The sequence below is a fragment of the Herpailurus yagouaroundi genome, unplaced genomic scaffold (assembly GCF_014898765.1).
Source record: "Herpailurus yagouaroundi ecotype Mexico unplaced genomic scaffold, PumYag 203, whole genome shotgun sequence".
NCBI classification, from domain to species: Eukaryota; Metazoa; Chordata; class Mammalia; order Carnivora; family Felidae; genus Herpailurus; species Herpailurus yagouaroundi.
Genome location: NW_024412434.1, coordinates 3,456,190 through 3,477,959, shown reverse-complemented (window position 1 = coordinate 3,477,959; position 21,770 = coordinate 3,456,190).

Here is a 21,770-nt window from a genome sequence, read left to right as displayed (position 1 = left end):
CCAGCATACATGCGTCAGCACAGAGGCTCCTTCAAGCAGGTTCATAACCAGAAGGCATAGATAAAGAGTGCCTGAAGAGATCAGGTGTAGAGCGGTAACTGTTTGGTTGCATATGTGACTATCCTGAAATTCAAGGGACGAGCAGCAGGAGAGAGGGATGGCACAGGGATTGGCTGGATGGGGGTAAGAGCAAGAATATTTAAATATCAATATCTCTATTACTTATTTGTCTCCACAAGCTGGTGAGGGCTGGGGTGTTTGGGTTAAATGCTCACGATCCTAGATCTCAGAGCACAGACTGAGGAAGAAGATAGAGGAAAAAGCAGTGGGAGGAATTCTTTTTCTCCTTGCCAAGATTTTATTTATTTAAATGCAAGTTAGTTAACATATAGTGTAGTATTGATTTCAGGAGTAGAATTTAGTGATTCATCACTGCCATGAACACCCAGTGCTCATCGCAACAAGTGCCCTCCTTAATACCCGTCGCCCATCTAGCCCATTTCCCACCCTCCAACAGCCCTCAGTTTGTTCTCTATCTTTATGAGTCTCTTATGGTTTTGCCTCCTTCTCTATTCTTATTTTATTTTTTCTTCCCTTCCCCTATGTTCATCTGTTTTATTTATTAAATAGAGGGGAGGAATTTCTAAAGATGACTGAGGATTAGCTCCCCAGTATAGGTAAGATTAATCTTGCATGTACAATGGAGACAGCTGTGAGGTGGACTCTACTGGTTCCACATCTCCTAGGACAAGACACCCTGAAGTGCCCAATCAAGGCCAAAGATGCTAAGGGAATCAGCCAACTCAAGAGTTGTAGCTGAAGAAAGGATCCAGGTCTAAGAAGTCTCTCTCTTGTCCCCTTGAACAAACTCAGCAGACCAGAACAGCTGTTCTTATCTTGGCCTTTTTAACCTGACCAGGATAGATATCATTTGCTGTATCAAGGATTTAGTTGCTGTACCTACACCCCAGAGAGAGCCCATGATGTAGGGATACTCATAGTGTTTTACTAATGCTTTCACAAGGGCGATGATTAACTCAGATCACTTACCTGTTCATATGAACACCATATGAACAAAGCCCATAGGCTCACTGTAGGGGAAGAGTGCCAGGAACAGAGCAGTCTATGTGCCAGAGATGGGGCATCAGGAATACAACTGTGTCATGGGCTCGGCAATCTCCCTAGGCGTGGCTCTGTCACCAAAGGAGACAGCCTGAATGTGCAATGATTTAATTAGAACCTGGTGCTGCAGCCAACAGGGCAGGTGGGAAAAGCCAAAGAGAATAAGCTTCCACCTCCAGTTTGCTGTAGGATCGTCGGCAGACGGGCAGGGAGGCTGGACCCTGAACGAAGCTCATAGTTTGAAAAGAAAAGAATCTCCATTAAGATCTCATGCTCACAATCTCTGAATGAGTTCAGATTTATTTCAAGAACACATTTTCCCCCAGCCCTGAAATAAGTGTGAACCGAACTGTGAAAAACAGACCTTGACCATATTGTTGTCACTACCAATTCACAGCAACAATCTTCAGTTTTGAATTATCACCCTCTATTTCTTTTTTGCATTGAAGGATTTGGAGATTAAAAAAAAAAAAAAAAAAAAACAACCTCTAGCCAAGATGACTCAAAATATTTCCATTTTTGAAATCTTGATCATTCTTCTCCCAGCCTGCAGAACTGTGGTACCTCACATGCTCCCATCACTGGTGCTCACTGGGACGTGGCTAATGAGAGGAGGCCTTCCCCTGGGCTTCTGGAGAGGTCTCTGCAACATAACTGTGCCCTACATAATGAGAGAGAACTACCTGGGGAATTCCAGTCCTTAGCAAACCTCAAGTACAAACCAAGCTTGTTCTTTTCCATCATGTTCTAAGTCAATCTGAATGCATTACAAACCACAGAGTCGCAAATTGTATTTGATTATTTATAACCGTAAAAGAAATGGAATAATGTAAGTCTTGTGAATTTTTTTCAATGACGGATAAGGCAAGGAACAGAAAATTCCCCAGTGGCGCTAAATGATTAATGTCTGATGAATTCATAACATTCTTGCATTTGACAACTTTTCTTGAAGGAGTGGAAACCCAGTTTCCAGGGTACAGTATCTACAGTTTCCAAAACTTCTAAGCTTCCTAGCCCTGAGCTCATTCATAAAGTGCTTGAGTTCAGAGAAATACATAAATTTTGAGGAAGAATGTGTATTTCTTTTCTCTGGGCAACTCATCTTCTTGTGGCAAAGGCTACAAAATAGCATCCTTTCACCTGCTTCTAATTTGATATAAAGGCAAAAATAATATGCCTAGGCATTTACTTCTAAAATCATGCCATAAGAATACTTTGAGATGAAAGGGAGCCTGGTGCGTTACTGTCTGTTGTTGGCTTCCCATGATTAAAGGTAGGTTCATATGCAACCTGGGCAAACCACATCAAAGACTTCATTAGGCCACCAGGTAGGGCGCAGAGCATCCCACTGCCCTGGTGCTCTCAAGTTAATACACTTTCATTTGATGAAAGTCTGGGCTCCTAACAAAATTACAACATGGAGACAATGATGCTGGTTTTCTGTATTTCCTCCTTTGGACATCTCTCTCTTTTGCGAAGCTTCAGATAACTGAACAACAAATCTCCTTTGTTGTTGTCATCATGGCTATTCATGGCCGACATTGGTTAAGTATGGGTTCAGCCCTGTGCCAAATCCTTCAGACATGTTATCTCATTTGGTCTTCACACTGAGACTGGGAGATAAAGAAAGTGCCTAATGTCCCACAGCAAGGCAGGGGCATAGCCAGGGTCCCCAAGCAGGAGCGTGAGACTGTGGAGCCCCACTTGGCGAGACTGCTTCCTACTGTCCATTCAGTGAGAGAGGAACATCCCAGAGCAGGCCAGCCAGTAAGTCTGTTCAGGTTGAAGGCCTCAAAGACCCCCCCCCCCCCATCAGTGAGGAGTCCCAGAAAAGCTATGTTAACCTGAGAAATGAGAGTCACTTTGGTTTGGAGCAAAAGCCAAGGGGAAAAGAAAAATGATTGGTTGGCTTCTTTCTGTGCCTCAACCTCAAAATTGTCACAAAGCAGTCTAAATGAGCCCAAGCCCTGCCCTGCCCCCCAAGCACATTCATAACCTCGTACTATTCCCCTAAGGGGTTACAACAACCAAGATCTTCTACTCCATAGAGGGGAAGGGGGAAGCAGTAAATACGAGAAGCTTCCACCCCCACGGTGCAAGAACCCTTTTTCAGAACACCTGCGTTTCCACAAGCGGACATGGAAGCTGTAAGTAATTGCCTATAAAGTAGACATTAGGGCTGAGAGCCCTTGCCAACACTTCCATCTAACACGTGCAAATAGGTTACACATAAGATGCATGGAGCTATTCCATTGAGAGAAATCCGTTTCATCAGCCATGCAAGCACAGCCTAGCACATCTTCTCCCCTGAGCAGGGTTAATGGCAAAAACTACCTCCACCTTGAAAGACAATGTTAGAAAATTAGGCAGTTGCACCTAGACTTAGGAACAGAATATCTGCCAGGCCTGCACAAACAGCTGCGCAGTCTGGACTCAGCAAACCGACATGGCTGAAAAACACGCTTAACCACACAGGAGTAGTACTGTGCCCACAGTACCCTTTTTTTTTTTTTTTAATGTTTATTTTTGAGACAGAGAGAGACAGTATGAGTAGGAAAGGGGCAAAGAGAGGGAGATACAGAATCCGAAGCAGGCTCCAGGCTCTGAGCTGTCAGCACAGAGCCCAATGCAGGGCTCGAACTCACGAACAGTGAGATCATGAGCTGAGCCAAAGTCAAATGCCCAACCAACTGAGCCACCTAGGCACCCCTCACAGTACCCTTTTTAAGTAGTAACAAAACTCCACAGCTTCACGGAGCAGGCATGCACCTCTTGTAGCTCGTCTGCACCTTCACGTTTCACGGCATTTCCTAGCGTTAGTCTAAACTGTCCACATTTTAATGTCTTTTCATCCTCTTTTTTTTCCCAGAGTTGGGGCAAGATTAAATAATCTTTGCCTAATACAAAATTGAATTGGCAGGTATCAAAACCCCCTAGTGCTTTCCTCTGACTGGCAGCTTGCATGATTTGAAGACAGAAAGGTATACAAAAGGCAGCCAGGATTGCAAGGATGCTGATGTCTCTGAAATTCAGACTTTTTTTTCCCCCCTTCTTTTATTGCTAACTTTCAGAAGTAATTAGGGCACCCATTTCTAAGCTAATGCCTTCTAATGGTCACTTAATTCTGGACAAACTGCAGAGCAGAATGCTTTTGAAACTAGAATTAATTGTTTAAAAGACATTATTGGGATTAGCCTGGTAAATGTAGGGAGAAAAAAAGATCTTTTACAAAGACATTAAAAATAATGAAGTTCCCTCCAGTCCCAGACCCTAATATATTATGTGGGTTTCTTTCATTCCTTCTTTTGGAATTTTTTCTGAAAGCAACTGGCCAAAAGAATGAAGCAATACCAGAGACCTTTACACCTGTTTATCGGATTCAGTGATGTTTCCTATCCTCGTATCAGATCATTCAGGCTAAGAAAAAAATAACACATGGCCAGAATGGGCCTTGCTGCAATTACTGTTCTTTTTCTCTCTCATTTCAGAAACATCCAGCTAATCACTGCTGGGCTCAGCATCTCAAGAAAGCCAGTAAAAGTACAAAGGGGAATAAGTATCAGTCCTCTGAAACTATCACTATTGAGGGTCAGAGGCATATAAACAGCAGAGAATGCTGGATCAAATGCTATGATAGGAGTACACACAAGATTCTAGAAGAGTCCATCAGGAGAGGGAGTTTTCAGTGAAAAGAAGCTGGGAAGGCTTCAAAACTTTGACGCCAATGGCTGGACAAGAAAGGAAAGAGGATACCAGGACCAGGGAGCACTTGAAACAAAGTAGGAAACTCTGCATGGAGCACAAGGACATGTGAATGGAAGAGACGTTATGTGTGGGACAGGAGGTGAGATGGTGGCCATCTGGGAGAAACCCGAATGAAACAGAGAGAGTCAGGACTTTGGTGCATAGACAATCATGAATCAATAATGGATTTTGAGTAGGAAGCTGCCATCATCAAAGTTGTCAGCTCAAGTCGATGTGTTGTTTTTTTCTCTCCCCATAAGAAAGATAAGACAGCTACAAATGAAACTGGATAAGGAAAGAAGAAGAACCACAGGGGGGAAAATAGAAAAGCAAAACCAGGAACATCAATGACATGGATTTTTGCTTTGCCATTTTGGTTAGGGTAAACCTGTTCATTCTCTTTATCTACTTTCCTATCCCCTGTTAATTGTTGACATCCTCCTCTCTTTAACTTCATTACAGTATTTAAATATCACTGTATAACTGTATCCCCAGACTGGACTTCCATCCTAAGCTTTCATCCCAAATTTTTACATGCATGCTTGGCATATAAAGATAGATACACTGCTGACCTTCAAACATTTTGATCTTCAAAACAGCGAAATGTAGTTTATCTCACACCAGATCCAAGATTTTCTTCTGCTTTCCCATCACTTAACATCACCTCTCTCCTGCAAATCACCCAGACTGAAACTACAAGAGTTATTTTATAGGATGCTTTCTCTCAATCCATCAACATATAATACATGGTCAAATCCTGTTATAAATTCTCTCTTAATATCTATGCATCCATCACCTGCACTTTATTCCCTCTGGCATGGGCCTATTTCAAGTCCGTTGGTCTAATTTCACCCCTAGACTATCAGATTAATCTCTTAATTGGTTTCTTTGTCTCCAAACTCTTCCCTCATGAATCTATCACTATGCAGCCTAAAACACAGATCTGATCATGTTAGGCCCTTTCTCACAAATTTTTGCTGTTCTCTTCCCAATGCCTACAAAATGAAGTCAACCACCTGAGTGTGACATCAAAAGTCTTAAATGATCTCGCCAAAACCTCCGACTAATCTCTCCATGCTTTCTGGCCCCCCATTCTCTCAGCACAGTACCCAATGCCTGGCCTCCGCTCCATCTCTTCCTCTAGGTTTGCATGTTGAAATCTTGCTCATTTTTCAAGGCCTACCTCATACACTGCCTTTTGCACAAAACCCTTCTGATTTCCCCATCTTATCTGAATAAATGGCTACTTCATTTTTGCGCATGTGAGAACATGCACACACACACACACACACACACACACACACACACAATTCCTCAAGTGTCTTACTTCTGTCGTTTATTATTTTCTGTTTCTCTTCTCAATTATAAATTCCTTCAGCACAGAGTCATGTTACATTCATCAATACATTCCCTATTAACTAGTATAGTATTCTGCAAGAAATGGGCTCTAACAGAATGAATGCAGATTTGATTTATTTTTAAATTTCTTCCCAGGTATTAAAATGATTATGTTTCCTGACCAGGAATCAAATCAACTTATCACAAAGGAGATTGCATTCTTACTCATTTGTTAAGTGATTTGGGCCCTAAGTTTCCAGTAGTTATTCAAATCTGTATTGGGCCCTAACTATCCATTCCAATTAATAATTTATTCATTTACTCATTAAACAAATATTTATTAAATATTTACTTTGCTCCTAGGACTGGTCTAGGTGTTATAGATACAGTGATGAAGGAGTGGTTCAGTTTCATCTGGTTTATGTTCTAATGGGGAAACTGACTTCTTTTAAATTAGATTTCTTTTAAAATAAATTAAAACAAAAGTTGGATAGAGATACATGGTAGGACAAAGAGAAAGCATCATAATAGGATAGTTGCTTGAGTGGCCAGGAAAAGTGTTGCTAAGGAGATGAAATTTGAGCTGATAGGCATCTTGTTATTCTATGAAGCCAGGTGCCTGCAGGTGATTAAGGTACATGGTAGAACTGGTAACTCCAAGGAACATCAGGCTTTTTTTCTTTTTTCTTTTTCTTTTTTCTTCTTTTTGTCTATAAGTAACTTCCTGGATCAAAAGTAATGCTGCTCACTAGACCATGATGACACTTTGTTCTCCGAGATGGAAAACCTGCCACCAGATTACAACTGTCTGCCTACGCCCACACCCCAGGGACATAATACTATATCAGGGATTCAAGATTGTGTACTAATGTTAATTAAGCTCTTAGGGATGGCAGTATCCAGATAAACTTTACTCACAAAAGTCCAAGTTGATGAAGTTATGCTCTGCCTCCATCGCCACCACCATACTCACTTTGGTCATAAACCCATGGAGGAACCTGAAATAGCTGGGCAATAAAGTTAACTAATACCCACAAGGATACTCCTCATGACACCCAACAATTGACACGTATTTCCATTGTGGAATCCTTTTTTAAAAATGTTTATTTATTTATTTTTGAGAGAAATGAGAGCACGAGCAGGGGAGGGGCAGAGAAAGAGAGGGAGAGAGTGAGTGGGGCAGGGGTAGCAGAGGGAGAGGGAGAGAGAGTCTCCATGAAGGCTCCATGCTCAACACAGAGCCCAACGAATGCAGGGCTCGATTTGATGACCCTGAAGATCATAAACTGAGCTGAAATCCAGAGTCAGACATTTAATCGACTGAGCCACCCAGGCATCTCCATGGAATCCTGTTCATGAGCATTCATGTGAGAAGTGAATATCTCACCCTGGACCTACTCCATGAGACCCGTCCTCACGCTGCTGTCAAACCTCACCCTCACTAGTCCTCCAATAGTTTCCCTTCGAAGTTAGCCAACAATAGAACCGCACCCTTACCCAACCAGTGAGCATAAGTAGATATAGATTCTTACCTCAGGCTCCCTCTCCTTTCTGACAGTACAGTTGTGAGATTTTTTATTCAGGTATCAGTGCTAGAAAGCTGTCCTTTTTCTGTTCGCCCACAGGACCACCTGTGATAAATGCAGCTGTAATAACACAGCAGCCCAGCTCCAGTGAGACTTGCACACCCACACTTAGTGTAGCCATCTGGAAACCAGGCCAAAAAAATTACCCCTCTATAGCCGTTTACCTAGGGGCCTCGTATGAGGTCGTAAGGCAGATTACAGAGGGCGTGGCAGTGAGGTAGGAGTACCTACACTAGGAATGTGAGCTGCATGCTTATGTAACTGACTTGTGCTTTCACAGCTGCTTCGTCCTTATTTCAAAGCCTGTATTTTCATGTGATGAAGATATGCTGGGCATGACTGATTTTTTGGCAATGGGACCAGAAAATCCTTACTCCATCCTAGGCAACATGGTCATTTGGTGTTTGTGATCCAAAGCTTAGTATAAAAAAGCTTTATTTTTCAAAAGGTGAATAATATTTTCTAAAGAAGGCATGGCTTTGCTCCCAAACTCTAGTGATTTCCCATTAGGTGTTGTCAGTGTTTCATATAGTCTTCCTATTTTCCAAGACACTTAAAACACCAGAGTTGTGCTGGGCCATGAAGGCTAAGTAGTTAAACTGCTTGTCCCCTTGTACCCTAGCGGCAGTTGATCAGAGATCAACCTCTTGCTGTAGCTTCCACCCAGGTCTTTTAGTTCACCTTGTAAACAGATAAGAGTGGTACACACAGCGTCTGTATTACAAAGTGGCCCCCTCTTAGTGATAAGAAGCACAGGGTACACTGCTTGGTCAAGAACATCTGAAAGTCTGCAGTCCCCAAAATGTTACCAAGTTGGTTGTGCCGATATTTTCATGGGATTTGTCTTAGATCCTCGGGTTTGCATGTATGGTAAAACCTTGGGTTGCGAGTAACTTGTTCTGCGAGTGTTCTGCAAGATGAACAAACATTTCTAATAAATTTTAACTTGATAAATGAGCAATGTCTTGCCATACAAATAGTACATGATGCTGAACGTCACATGATCACAACTGAGCCAATGGCTCTTGAAAGTCACTTTGAAATAAGAGTGCTTTGGATTACTAGCATGATTCCAGAAAGAATTATGCTTACAAACCAAGGTTTTACTGGATCTTAATGATGCATCTAAATCTGCTACTTTCAGTTCTCTATGTCCCAGCAGCAAAATAAATTAATAGACCCGCATGATACTGTGTAGGATCAGTATGTTTTTGGACCAGAGAGTTAAAGAGTTAAACTCTGAGGCAAATTTGTGAAGATTTATTATAATCTCTGCCAGATGAAAGCAAATGAATTCTGGTGTTCTTTGTTTAATGAGACTGAGCAAAAATATTCCTTAACTTCATGGTATATATTATGTGCCGGAGGTGCAATTATTTGTGCCTGCAAAGAAAACATTTTTACCCCTTTTTTTTCCTCTAATTGTCAACATGTAGAGAGTTTTAGCACCTTTTTGGCGCTTATCTCTCTTCTCTTTTCAATATATAGTTTCTCCTTAAGTGACTTTACTCAACCCATGGCACTAAATAATATACATATATATGTATATATATATATATATATATATATGTATATATATATGTGTGTGTGTGTCTATATACACATAGACATATATATATACACACATATACATATATATGCATATATATACACATATATATGTGTGTGTGTGTCTATATACATATATTCACACATAAACATATATGCTTAAACTTCTTCCCTGACCTCATATATTTTCCTACTATAGAGTCCCATTTGGATGTAATAAGCATCTTAAAGTAATAAAATAGATTAGTTGATTAATTTCCCCCACTAGGCAAAGTTGGTCTTTCCCAAACAATTTTTTCTACCATCTATCTAGCTCTCAGACTAAAAGTCTTGATATTATTTTTTATTCCACTCCCATCTCCACATTCAATGTATCCATAAGTTCTCCCTACAAATGTACCCCAAATCTGATCTCATTAGACAGTCATTACTGCTACATTTGTCTATACCACTGTCATCTTTCCTTTGATTAATGTAACAGACTTCTAAGTAATTTTCACCATTTCCACCCTTGTCTGTCTACAGTCCACATTCTACCTCCCAGAGTCGAGGGTAATTTTTCTAAGCATAAATCAAATCACATCACTCCAATGCCTAAAGTTTTCAAATGGCTTTCCACTTCACATTCTTCAATGGCTGTCAAATATAGACTATGTGATAAAATCCAACACAGCGTAGCCTACAAGTATCTTCTGGCTCTTCTCACAAAGGAGGATCCACTGAATCCTCTCACATGACCTCTTTCCATTCTGCCCCATCTTCAATCTATTGCAGTCTACACTAATCTTATTTCTCTCCCTGGAGGCTCTGACATACTTGTTCCATTTCAGGATTCTTGATCATCTCTTTTCTTTGTTTGGAACTCTCTTCCATTAGTGTGTGTTCCTCACAATTCAGGATACAATTTAAATATCACTCCTCAGCAACTATCCCCAAGTCACTGTTTAGTATCTTCCATCTTTTACCCTTTAAAAAAATTTTTTTAATGTTTGTTCATTTTTGAGAGAGAAAGACAGAGTGCGAGCAGGGGAGGGGCAGAGAGAGAGAGGGAGACACAGAATCTGAAGCAGGCTCCAGGCTCTGAGCTGTCAGCACAAGGCCCAACACAGGGCTTGAACTCATGAACTGTGAGATCATGACCTGAGCTGAAGTCAGATGCTCAGCCGACTAAGCTACCCAGGCACCCCCCATCTCTTATCCTTTTCAGAGCATGTATCAATTCCAGAAATCAACTTATTTATTTATTACCTCTTTCCTCCACTGTAATATAAGCTTCCTGAGGACTCTATCTTGCTCACTATTGTATTTCCTGCATAAAACAGTGCTTACCACATAGTAGATGTTCAATAAATATCTGTTGGTTGAATTACTGACTTCCTACAATTCCTTACTTTGCTTGGTAGACTGCAGTGTTATTTTGGGCTCCAGAAATTAATGTTAGTTCAGTGCAAGATCTAATGACCCTTAGCATGGTTGGATAGTTCCTCTACTTCAATATACAGTTACCCTGATTAATATCTCCATGTTTCTCTGACAAAAGCCAGAAGGAGGTTTCATTGTCCCTACTTGTGATTTCATTGCACGATCCTCAAGGATTCTGTCTTTTCCCTTTACTTAAGGGTATCCAGCACTAGCACAGCTCTGGGAATAGGAGAAAGGATTTTCACTCTCTTAGTGGGCTCAATTCAGGGCTTTCTTCATGAGACCTAGAGTTCTGTTTTCTATTTAATATAAATAGGGTCTTTAATATAAAGTAGGACCTTAAAGGAATGCCCATGTCTCTCACCCTTAGGATCCATCATCAATTAACTACTATTCCATATCCCTGTTGGTCAAACCACTCTGCTTACTAGGAAGAATGCGCAGCCTACCAGGGCTACCTTTCCCACTCTGCCTCTAGCTGTTATTCACTATTGCTTAATTTCAGTCACCCAGCATCTTTCTGGCCACACTGAAATGAGGTACTCTCTGTAGGACTCACAGAAAACAGGCACTCACATGTTTTTTCAAAGATGATGGTAGTTTTTCACCAATGTATTTTTCAAAGTCTTCATGAATAACATCTTCTAGGCCTTCTTAAGGGGGAAAAATAGGACATGTTACAATAATAAATTCACTCCACCTTTTGTAATTCTCAAGAATTTGAGTTCCTTACTTTTTATTTTACCCAAGTATATCCCCTCCCCACCTCATTTAACATAGTTGAATGTGGGTTTAGTCATCTAATGTGGAGAAAGCAGCTAAGCCACTACTGAGGCTCAAATTAACTCACTGGAAGAGGCATAGTCCCATCTCTCACTGAGATTCATACAGTGATGTCTTCTCACCCAAGTAGAAAGGGGATTCAGAGTCTAGGTAGCTAAAAAATGTCAAATATAGACTGTGAATTTTTAAATAAAAGCTATTGGGGTGTTTTAAACAGGAGTAGAAGGAGACGATATATGTTATGCGGAGGGTGGATCATCGAGGGAAATGAGCAACAGCAGGAAGCCAGTTAGGGGAATATGGCAGCTGTCTAGGTGAGAGAGAATAGTGACTTGGTCTAGGGACATAATAGGCAGTGAGATGGTGGGAAGAGGTAAGACTAGATATATATTTTGGTCACAAAACTCCCTGGATTTACTCATTGGGTACAAATAGGTACAAAGAGAGAACAATCAAGAATGGTGTCTAGATTATTGGCTTGGTGCCAATAACTAAAAGGGAGAAACCTTGTGCACTACTGGGAAGTTAAAAGGGTATTCTGACTCTGCCTTGATGCTTCTGATCCATCTATGACTGTCAAAAGACATGTAAACAACTAACAGAACATGGTCTGTGCCAAAGTAGGGACTGAGGTAACCATAGAATCTAGACAGGAGTTCTGGTAGTTTTGTTAGGACAAGTTTCACAAAAGAGATGAAGTCAGAAAGATGAGCACAAACTTCAGTGGAGAAGGTTGGAGAACAGGTCTGGCACCAGAAAGGAGGGATGACTTCTATTAGTAGGTCACCGCATCTAATTGTGCATGGTGCGCCTCCAGGGGGTTCCAGTCACCTGGGCTGTGTGTGAGTTCAGCCTTTAGGTGGGGAAATGCCAGGCACAAGGTTGGCATGGTAAATAAACCAATGCAGCTAAAGCAAAAGGTAAAGTTAAAGAAACTTAATGGAGTTAAGATGTTAAATGAATTCACAATCCAGCCACTACAGGATTCAATTTTAGGCATATTTGAATAATCGTAATGCCACTGAACGCAACAGGCGTGGGAAGTGTGAGTAGAAATTCTAAGTTTCCCAAATCCTCTGTTAACTAATTATCAAATATTAGCTCATCTAAGCTCCAGTAGCACAGGAGTCATAAACATTTTTTATGAGAAGCTTTTCTTTCATCCGTTAAGGTGAGACAGATGAATCCTCTAGTCCCTGTTCCAAGAAAGCACTCTAACTGCTGAGACTAGACTTGGTTTCATCAATAAATGAGCTGTTAAAATTGATTTCTGCTCATTGAAAGGCACTTCATTCACAAATACGCTCTGCCACATGGAGACCATTTAAGCCACAATCTGGGCTGGAATTCTTTCATAGCAAGCATGCCTTTCAGGACGCTTATTGGTGTTGTCACTGTGTAAAATCCCATTTTTCCACATATTCACAGCACCTTGAACTTGAATGTCAGTCAGGATTTCAGGGCTTTTTCATCCTTAGGAACAATACTTTTGTATACAGAAAGTATTTTATTCCTGTCACAGCCCCCCACTGAACTATTTGGGAAGGATAAATATCACTTAAGGAAAGATGGTTTGTGATTGCCTTCTCTATATCTTGTAATAGCATTATTCCATGTGGCACATGGGCATAGAACATTTACTATATTACTGCCATTTTCAAGGAAAAAAAATTCCTCTACCAGAATACCAGTGGTCATATTTTTCAAAATCAAGGAAAACGTATAAAAATACTGTGTTAGAAAAATATCTAGACTGTCGAATAATGTCTTCCTGGTTTGACAGACAAGCTGTAACAATAAATTAACAAGCTAGCACAGGGTCGAGATCTCTGGGGTGGGAAATGCCTTGTGGACAACATGTCCATATCCCATTTTTTTCTGCCTGTCTATTTTGTTTCACACCGAGAGAGGGAACACATAACAATGTACACATCCAATGGAGAGCAGGTTTAAAAAGATGTCTGCAGGGGCGCCTGGGTGGCGCAGTCGGTTAAGCGTCCGACTTCAGCCAGGTCACGATCTCGTGGTCCGTGAGTTCGAGCCCCGCGTCAGGCTCTGGGCTGATGGCTCAGAGCCTGGAGCCTGGTTCCGATTCTGTGTCTCCCTCTCTCTCTGCCCCTCCCCCGTTCATGCTCTGTCTCTCTCTGTCCCAAAAATAAATAAACGTTTAAAAAAAATTAAAAAAAAAAAAGATGTCTGGAATCAATCTATTGTGAAATAAATATAATTATGGATAGTGTCCTGAAGCTGGCTGACAAGAAATATTTAAATTACTGAGTCACAATGTTAATACTGTTTCATTGAGGCAAGATGCTGGACTCTGCAAACTCCTCCCTGGAATCCTGGCCCATGCTGACTCGTTGTCCTCCCCAATAGTCCAAGGTGGCATTCCCTCGGCTATAACTCCACACACAAAAAGTGCTCTCTATTTGTCTGTGACTAGCTCCATATGTTTCTGGTGACATCTGCTAGTATTTCCATCTAAAATAAAAAAGATTGTTTTAATTTCCAACCGTATCTATTCTCATTTGGGGATGTAAACCATCTTTCAATGCCTTTATCTTTAAAGATTGTGGTTTCCTTACATTCCACATGCAACATCTTGATTTTTTTTAATGCCTTTTTTGCAAAAATATTTGAAAACAGTGAGGGGAGGGTGACAACTGGGGCTCAAGCACTAGGGCAAGGCACTCGTCATTAGACAAGGCAAGGCACTCATTCTTCACATTTTGCTTTTTCTCAAACTGTTTGCAATAAGGAACGGAGGGCGGCTTTTGTTCCTTATAAACTAAGAAGGAAATAAAAAACTGATTATCCTTTACAGATAATGGGTGGTCAGCAAGTACATAAAAATGGAACATTCAGATGGTCCAAACTATTCTACCGGCACAGCTGCGCAATGACAACCATATGCTCTGGCCTGAGGGGTTAAGTATCACATTGAAACTGATTAGAGTACTTTATCTTCACAGAAAACAACTCCATCAGAACTGATTATTACCAGCAATAGGTAAACATCAATGGGTTAAGAGTTTGTTTTTACATACTTCCAGCTACTCTTTCAGTACAATGTCCAGGTTAAAAGAATTGACTATCCAATCATACCTAAATTCACACACTAACCTTAAGCAACTTTGGTAATAGCATAGAATTCTAGGAGCTAAAAGGAATCAGAAGGCAGGAGACAGTCCATGAAAGGTGCCCATTTGGTTAGCACATCATGTTAGAGAGGTAGAGCTCTTAAATATGTTAGACTAGTGGTTCCCACTGGATCTGAGAGATTAACAGAGTTGCCTGGATAACCTTTTCAAAGTCTGCCTTCCAGCCTTCTCACTTGCCTTCTTCAATTCTGATACGTCTCTATATGACCAAGCTAGTGTGTGTGTGTGTGTGTGTGTGTGTGTGTGTGTGTGTGTGTGTATGCCGGTCCTACTTCCATCATTTTTATTGTTTTCTCCAGAATTACAAAGTACCTGTGTGGACCCAGATGAAAAGCTGCTTCTTTATTCATGGCTTGATGAACTGATTTATCCATACATTCAATGGTATTTATTGAGACATTGTTTTAGGTGTTGGGAAATAAACAGGACATACAAAGGAACCAAATAAATGAAGGATATTTCATTCCAGTCTAAATGCAGATTTATCTGGAACCTAAGCTAGGACATAAAGAAAGGTAAGGATCATGCCTAAAATAATCTATATGATGGGATATGGGAAATGATGATAATGCTCATCACTAATAATAACATCTTATTAGTGCCCTAACGTTTACAAGATTTCAATCGTTTTGAACTATTATCATGAGGAATACCATCTGCCTCCATTATATGCATCAGTTTATAATGACATGAATGACTAATTATCTTACACGTGTATATGTGTGATCTTCCTGTGCAGGTTATAAATCCTACAAAGGCAGGTACTGCATCTTTTATTTCTTCATCTTTTATAATGACCATCAGTGTGGTCAGGTCAAAGTAGGTACTAAAATATTGCCTCCCATTTATCCAGGTCTTACTTAATAGCTTGCAAATACTTTTTATAATGATCTCATTTGATTTTTATAATATTTTGTTTCTGGATTTTAATGGTGAGAAGGGAGAGGTTCACAGAGGACACATCATTTATTTACGCAAAATCACACAATTAGTGGGAAGCAAAGTCCTACATCTTTTTGGTTTTTTTCTTTTTGCCTAATGCCTCTTTTCATCGTACCATGTGGCTCCTCATATGCTGTGTATGTGTATCAGACTTCTCAGGCATATGATATGTCAGATGTACATCAAATATCTATTTATATACTGTGAGAAATGAACTCATTTTGGGGAATTAGGGATGAAAACAGAGATTAGATTGCTTGATACACATGTCAAACTGCTTATCTTTGGGTAACCAAGATGGTCTGAGAACTGTGTGAGCAAAGGCAGAGATGTACCTGTAGCACAGCTGCAGATTGGAAGACATAGTGAACTGCATGCATCCGTAAAGTAAGTCATGGGAACCCCGAATTGAAATGAAGACAGAGTTCTAGCATCAAACACTACATCTGAGGGTGTGTCAGCATAGTGCTGTGAAGGATGATAACAAGGTGAAGTAAAGAAGTTATTCCAGGGTCACCTGGTTGAATAGATTGGTAGAACACGTGACACTTGATCCCAGGGTTGTAAGTTCAAGCCCCACATTGGGTATAGAGATTACTTAAAAATAAAACCTTAAAAAAAAAAAAAAAAGAAGCTACTCCATCCCAGCATGCTCTTTTTCCCTTCTCCTTGCTTTTCTGAAAATGAAATGCCAATACCAGTATAGGGCTTTCTTCTTATTTCATGCTGGAAGCCCCCAAGGCTTGACAGAATATGTCAATATGTCTACAGAACACATAGTCTGTGTCTGATTATCAAGCAAAAGATGTATAAACAGCTAAAGCTACCACCGACTCTAGAACTCACAATGGGGGACAGAACACAAACAGACTATGTTTCCATTGCTTCTGAACACCACACGGTTCCAGCTAGACTGAGCCTTATTTGTTGGCAAACGCACGCACAGAAAGTCACTCAGGGATTCATGTCTTGCTTTTCTACAATTTGACAGCAAGCATCAAACAGCAGCAATGTCAGCCATGGGACATAACTTTTATGCCAATTTCAGCTATGCCCTAAAAAGTTTTTTTCTCAAATCAATAAGGTCACAAAGACCTTCGCCTTCAATAGCATGGCTTAGATGTACAAATTAAAATTCCATTTCCTGCATTCCCTCCATTCATAAGGAGCAATTAAAGTAAAGTATCTAATATACTCTATGATGCTGGCAAGGACATTAGTTTTCATTTGCCTCAATGGGCTATGCCAAAATATCTCTTTCATTTATTAAAGCCATTTGCGATTGCCACCAACTTTGAGCTGAATGGCATCCCAAGGCCAAATTTGTTCATTCATCCACTTGTTTAAAGAAATACAAACCATTAGAGGAGCCACTGTTTGATAAATCAGTGGCAGTTCCTTATATTACACATCTTTATCTGCATATTGAAACAAAATGCAGAGTAAGCCTCTGTAGAATATGCAAAGCTGTGCCAGCAGCTGTGGGAATATTGTTCTGTAGTTTTAGCTTATGCTCAGGATACTGAGAGTATGACTACCCCTGGCCATACACCCTCAGAAGTCACTGGAGAGCATCGAGCTAGTGATCTCAGGAGTAATAGGAGCCCACCCTGCCCCCCTCCTGGACTGCTGGTTATCACAGGATAGGAGACAAAAGAGAACAGCCACAGTATGAAGCTGGCCAGGGAAGAAGGCTCATGGTTTTACCTTGTTGGAGGCAAGGAAATAAATGTATGTTGATTGGTCTGCTACGTGTCAAGCCCTTTCACATATATGATCTCATTTATTTCCCATGACAACTATATCAAACAGATATTATTACCCCATTTTGCTGATGAAGAAACCAAGGCTCAGAAAGTAATTTGCCCAAAGCCATAATGCACGTAAGCTATAAAACCAGGCTTTAAACCTGAGTATGGCTTACTCTGGAGCCTCTTTCTACTGTAACAGTTTTCATGTAAACTCAGTAAGTCATAGAGAAGCACTTAACACAGTACCAGAGTAGCATAACAACTCTAGAATAACACCTATGAACACAATGTGAAAATGTGGGTAACAAAGTGGAGAAATATACATGGCTTTCCAATGTCATCTTAGAGGAAAAAAATAACATTTTTTTGTATATTTCTTTTAGCTCCAAATGGCAGTTTTGGTGGATGATAACCAAACACACTATTTTAAGGGTAGAAGCTGGGAAAGAGGATCTATCAAAAACCTGTACTTTATGGTGATTATCCAAATGGTTGCCTGAAATAAAATCCGTGTGATAGAACAGATAGAAACTGCCCAGCTTCTGGGAACCCTTAAGATGGATCTGATATGATTTGTTTAAAGTATTTGTTAGTTAAAATCATATAGAAAACCTACTAGGTTATATGTCTTAAGAACAGCGGTCATGTCTAATTTATCTTAAATACTCAATGCCTCTCATGCACCTTGGTGTATATTGGGTGTTTATTAAGTACTAGGTTTAGGGAAAGAATGTTAGCCAAGTTACATTTACCATCTGAGAGTTGGCATGGTCTTAGCTGGCTTGGCTAATCAGGCCTATACTGGAAACTCACCAGTTGAGTAAGACGAGAAGCAAGGACACATAGCCCCATTTCACCATGGAAGAACTTAACATTCCAGCCCAGGAAAGACATACTTTTTAAAAAGTATATACTATAAAAAGCAGATAATAATAAAGTATGGCTGAGAACTAGCTATATAAAGAACTTATTATGCTTTTCAGCTCACATTCTTCTTTCTTAGAGAAAGAAGTCTCTGATGCCCAGACCCTTCTCCAGAGAAAGTGGGTAAGTTTCTATGATATGCCCTGTCCTCCTGACTACTAGTATTTCATTCAGGATAGGGAAATTGGGTGACCAAAGCCAAACTGGGCCAGTCAGATTCTTCTCTGTGGGAAATGAGAATTTTCAATCAAATCTCTAATGGGGTAGGAGTCCTTGCAGCTCAATAACAAAAGTGACACTCTAATGAGGACATTTACACTGTCTTGTCGCTGAAGTCACTAGAGCTGCCCTTCTTTCTTCCCTTCTGAAGTTTTACTTGCATGGTTCTTTCTGGAATTCTGTGATAAATCCCACCATCTTTCCAATAAATTTCTTCTTTTGCTTGAGCTACTCAGAAGTGGTCTCTATTACTTGCAAAAGAAACTCAACTGATTCCGAAGTACAGATAGATGGCTTTAAGAATTGGTGTGGCCAGAACTGAGTTAGTTGAAACTGGAAAGAAAACAATATGCAAAGTTGGGCATAAGAAGGAACATTTCTGAAGTACAACAGAGTCAGGAAAGCAAGCCAAAGTGGACCAAGTGGCATGTATAACAGCACAGAGTCAATTGTGAGTCAGCAGCAGAGCTCCCTTACTGGGAGAAACACAGGATCCATGCCAATATTCAAGAGAAGGTAACAGTGATGGAGGAAGCTGGTCAGATATTTAGGTTAAATTAAAGGGTATTTGGGGGTGGGGGCGGCTGAGGCTTTATGAGGTAACATCTGTTTCTACAGGTAGATACAGTGGCAACTTTATGCTATAGCTTGATATCTCAGAATATTGCTGGTTTTGCTATATGAAAGGATATTTAATAAGGAAAGTCTTGACTACAACTTTAAAGTCAGTAGACTTTGAGGGATGAGTGGGCCTGGTGTCTGTCACCAGGCAACTGAACTCCTCTGGCAACATGGGACTCTGGTGCTCTGACAAGGCCTTCCATGCCATGGCTCCAGACCTCCAGATCTCCCTCGAAGCTGGAACTGGTCAAGGTCTGGATGGGGCAGTCATGTTCAAACCCAGCACCTCTCCAGGTAAGAGAGGTCACCTTGAGCCACATACCAGCAATGTGGGGAAATGACTTGATGTTTAGTTTTCTTTTGAGAGGTGCAGACCAAGCATTGGTGTGCCCTGAGTGATGGGTGGGTCTAGCCAATTTCGGTGTCAGGGTCAGGGAGTTATGCACATGGGGACAGCTTCTGTGGGTCTGGCTTCTTGAGGTCTTCATCCATGGCTGCAGTTTTGGGGCTCAGCTCTCTAGTGCTGTCAGCTGAGAAGAGTATGAGGATATTGTCACTTTTACCTATTAAATCTAGTGGAAACCTAGTAGAAGCAAATTTAGTATATTTCATATAAGACAAATTTGGTTCCAAGGCCCATTTTTCATGAACCAAGTTAGTACATGTCACAAGCCCAAGAAATATATATAGTGTGCCTCTTACATCATATCTGTTCCTGGTGTACCTTCTATTCAGTAAAGTCTCCCAATAAGACTTTTGAACTCTGCTCGTAAACTTTCTTAACCTAAGAAGTTGGAGGACAGAAAGGAATTTTGAGATTGACAGCTGAGTATATTTGACCAGTCTTATCCTATGCAATTAAAAGTTGAGTTTGATGTAGAACATTGCTCATGATTTTAAAAGCACTAAAAGAAATGATCAGTAACTAGTCTTCAAATGATGAACAATTATTTTCCTTTCACTGGTTTTCAGTGACTACAATTTTTGCTAAGAACTAAAGATTTGTTCTATAAAGTTAAGTGCTAAATAAATCAAATCAGGCTCAGTTCCTGCTCAAAGGAATTTGATTAACAAGTTTTCATTTACGCAACTCTCTACCTTTTTTTTTTTAGGTCAGAATCAGAGGTGGAGTGCAGAAATACCCCCAGAAAGTCTCCTGTCTTGGTATTTGCAAGTTGCCACGAAGCTCTTAAAGTATCCTGAGAGAGGGTTCAATACATTCCGTGACGTTTCCAGTGTACTGTAGGTTATTAATCCCAACTTAAGTCTTATTTTTAAAAAAAGATTCATTTATTCCTAGTCTCAAGTTTCACACTGGGCTTTTCCATTGACCACAGAAATGTAGCAATAATCTTTGCCTAAGCCTCTGAAGAAAATATTAGGCATCTGAAGCAGAACTATGAATAATAATAGCTCTTAAGCAACAAGTTCATCTTCATAACACATCTCTCCCCCCCACCCCCACCATCAGCTTTCCCAAATCCTTCCAAGGCATTTGGAGCCTGTCTTTTATAATTGTTGCTCTGAGAAACAAAATTCATCCGAGTTGCTCTTGTAAAATTAATTAAAATGGACATGCTGTGGAAAGCATAGACAAGACTAGAATTTCTTTAATATAAATGCTTGTCATGATAACATTTTCTATCATGCCATTATGACATCTTCCTTTACTTCTTTAAATATTGAAAACTAACTAAAGGAAGTAGGCTTTTAGTGGAAAAAAAAAAAAAGAAATCATACCAGCTATATTTCTTATCACTAAGATAAAGGAGGTGGTGGGCTGAAATTTTCTCACCTCTGTCTGATGGGATAAAAATAGCACTAAATAGAAAAGACAAATCTCTATTTAATAAAAGAGGATTATTAGTAGCAATCAATACAAAAGAAATTATTCCTGAAGACCAATGTTAGGCAAATCATGGTGAGCAATACAGAATAAGTGCTTCTACTAATTTACCTGGGGAGTAAAAGCTAAGAATATGGCACATTAACTATGCAATCAAAAACATACAATACTTTCTGAAAGTGGGCATTATTCTTTAGGTTAAGATAATTGGGAAAGGATTAAGGAAGAGAGGAGTAGGTCTTCACATTTGAATGTCATGTTCAGAGTCAGGGAGAAATGGAGGGGACATTCAAGAAAAGTGCAAGACCCATTTAGTAGAGAGTGAATAAACCATATGGATTCATTTATTCACTTGATGAATATTTACATAAATGCCAGCTTCTTGCCAGGATTGAGCTAAGCATGCAATAATGAGGACAGTCATAAGCCTCAAGTAGCTTCCAGTTTAATGGTGGGAAACACACATGCACAGAAAATTACAGAATAATGTAGAAAATGCTGATAGGACGGAAGAGCTAGGGCATTAGGGGGGCACAGAGCAGGGGAAAAGTAAACCTATTTTAGGCAGAGCAAAACACACCACAAAGGTACTTCCATCTTCCTGGAGCAAGGGATAGATTGGGGAAAAGGAGACAGTCCCAATCACAAAGGGTCTTGTATGTCAAGCCAAGTACATGAGACTCTGTCTTGTAGGCTATGATGACAGAAAAACTGTGGAAAGGAGGGGGTTTGGTGACATGTCATCTTGCAGAAATGACATTGC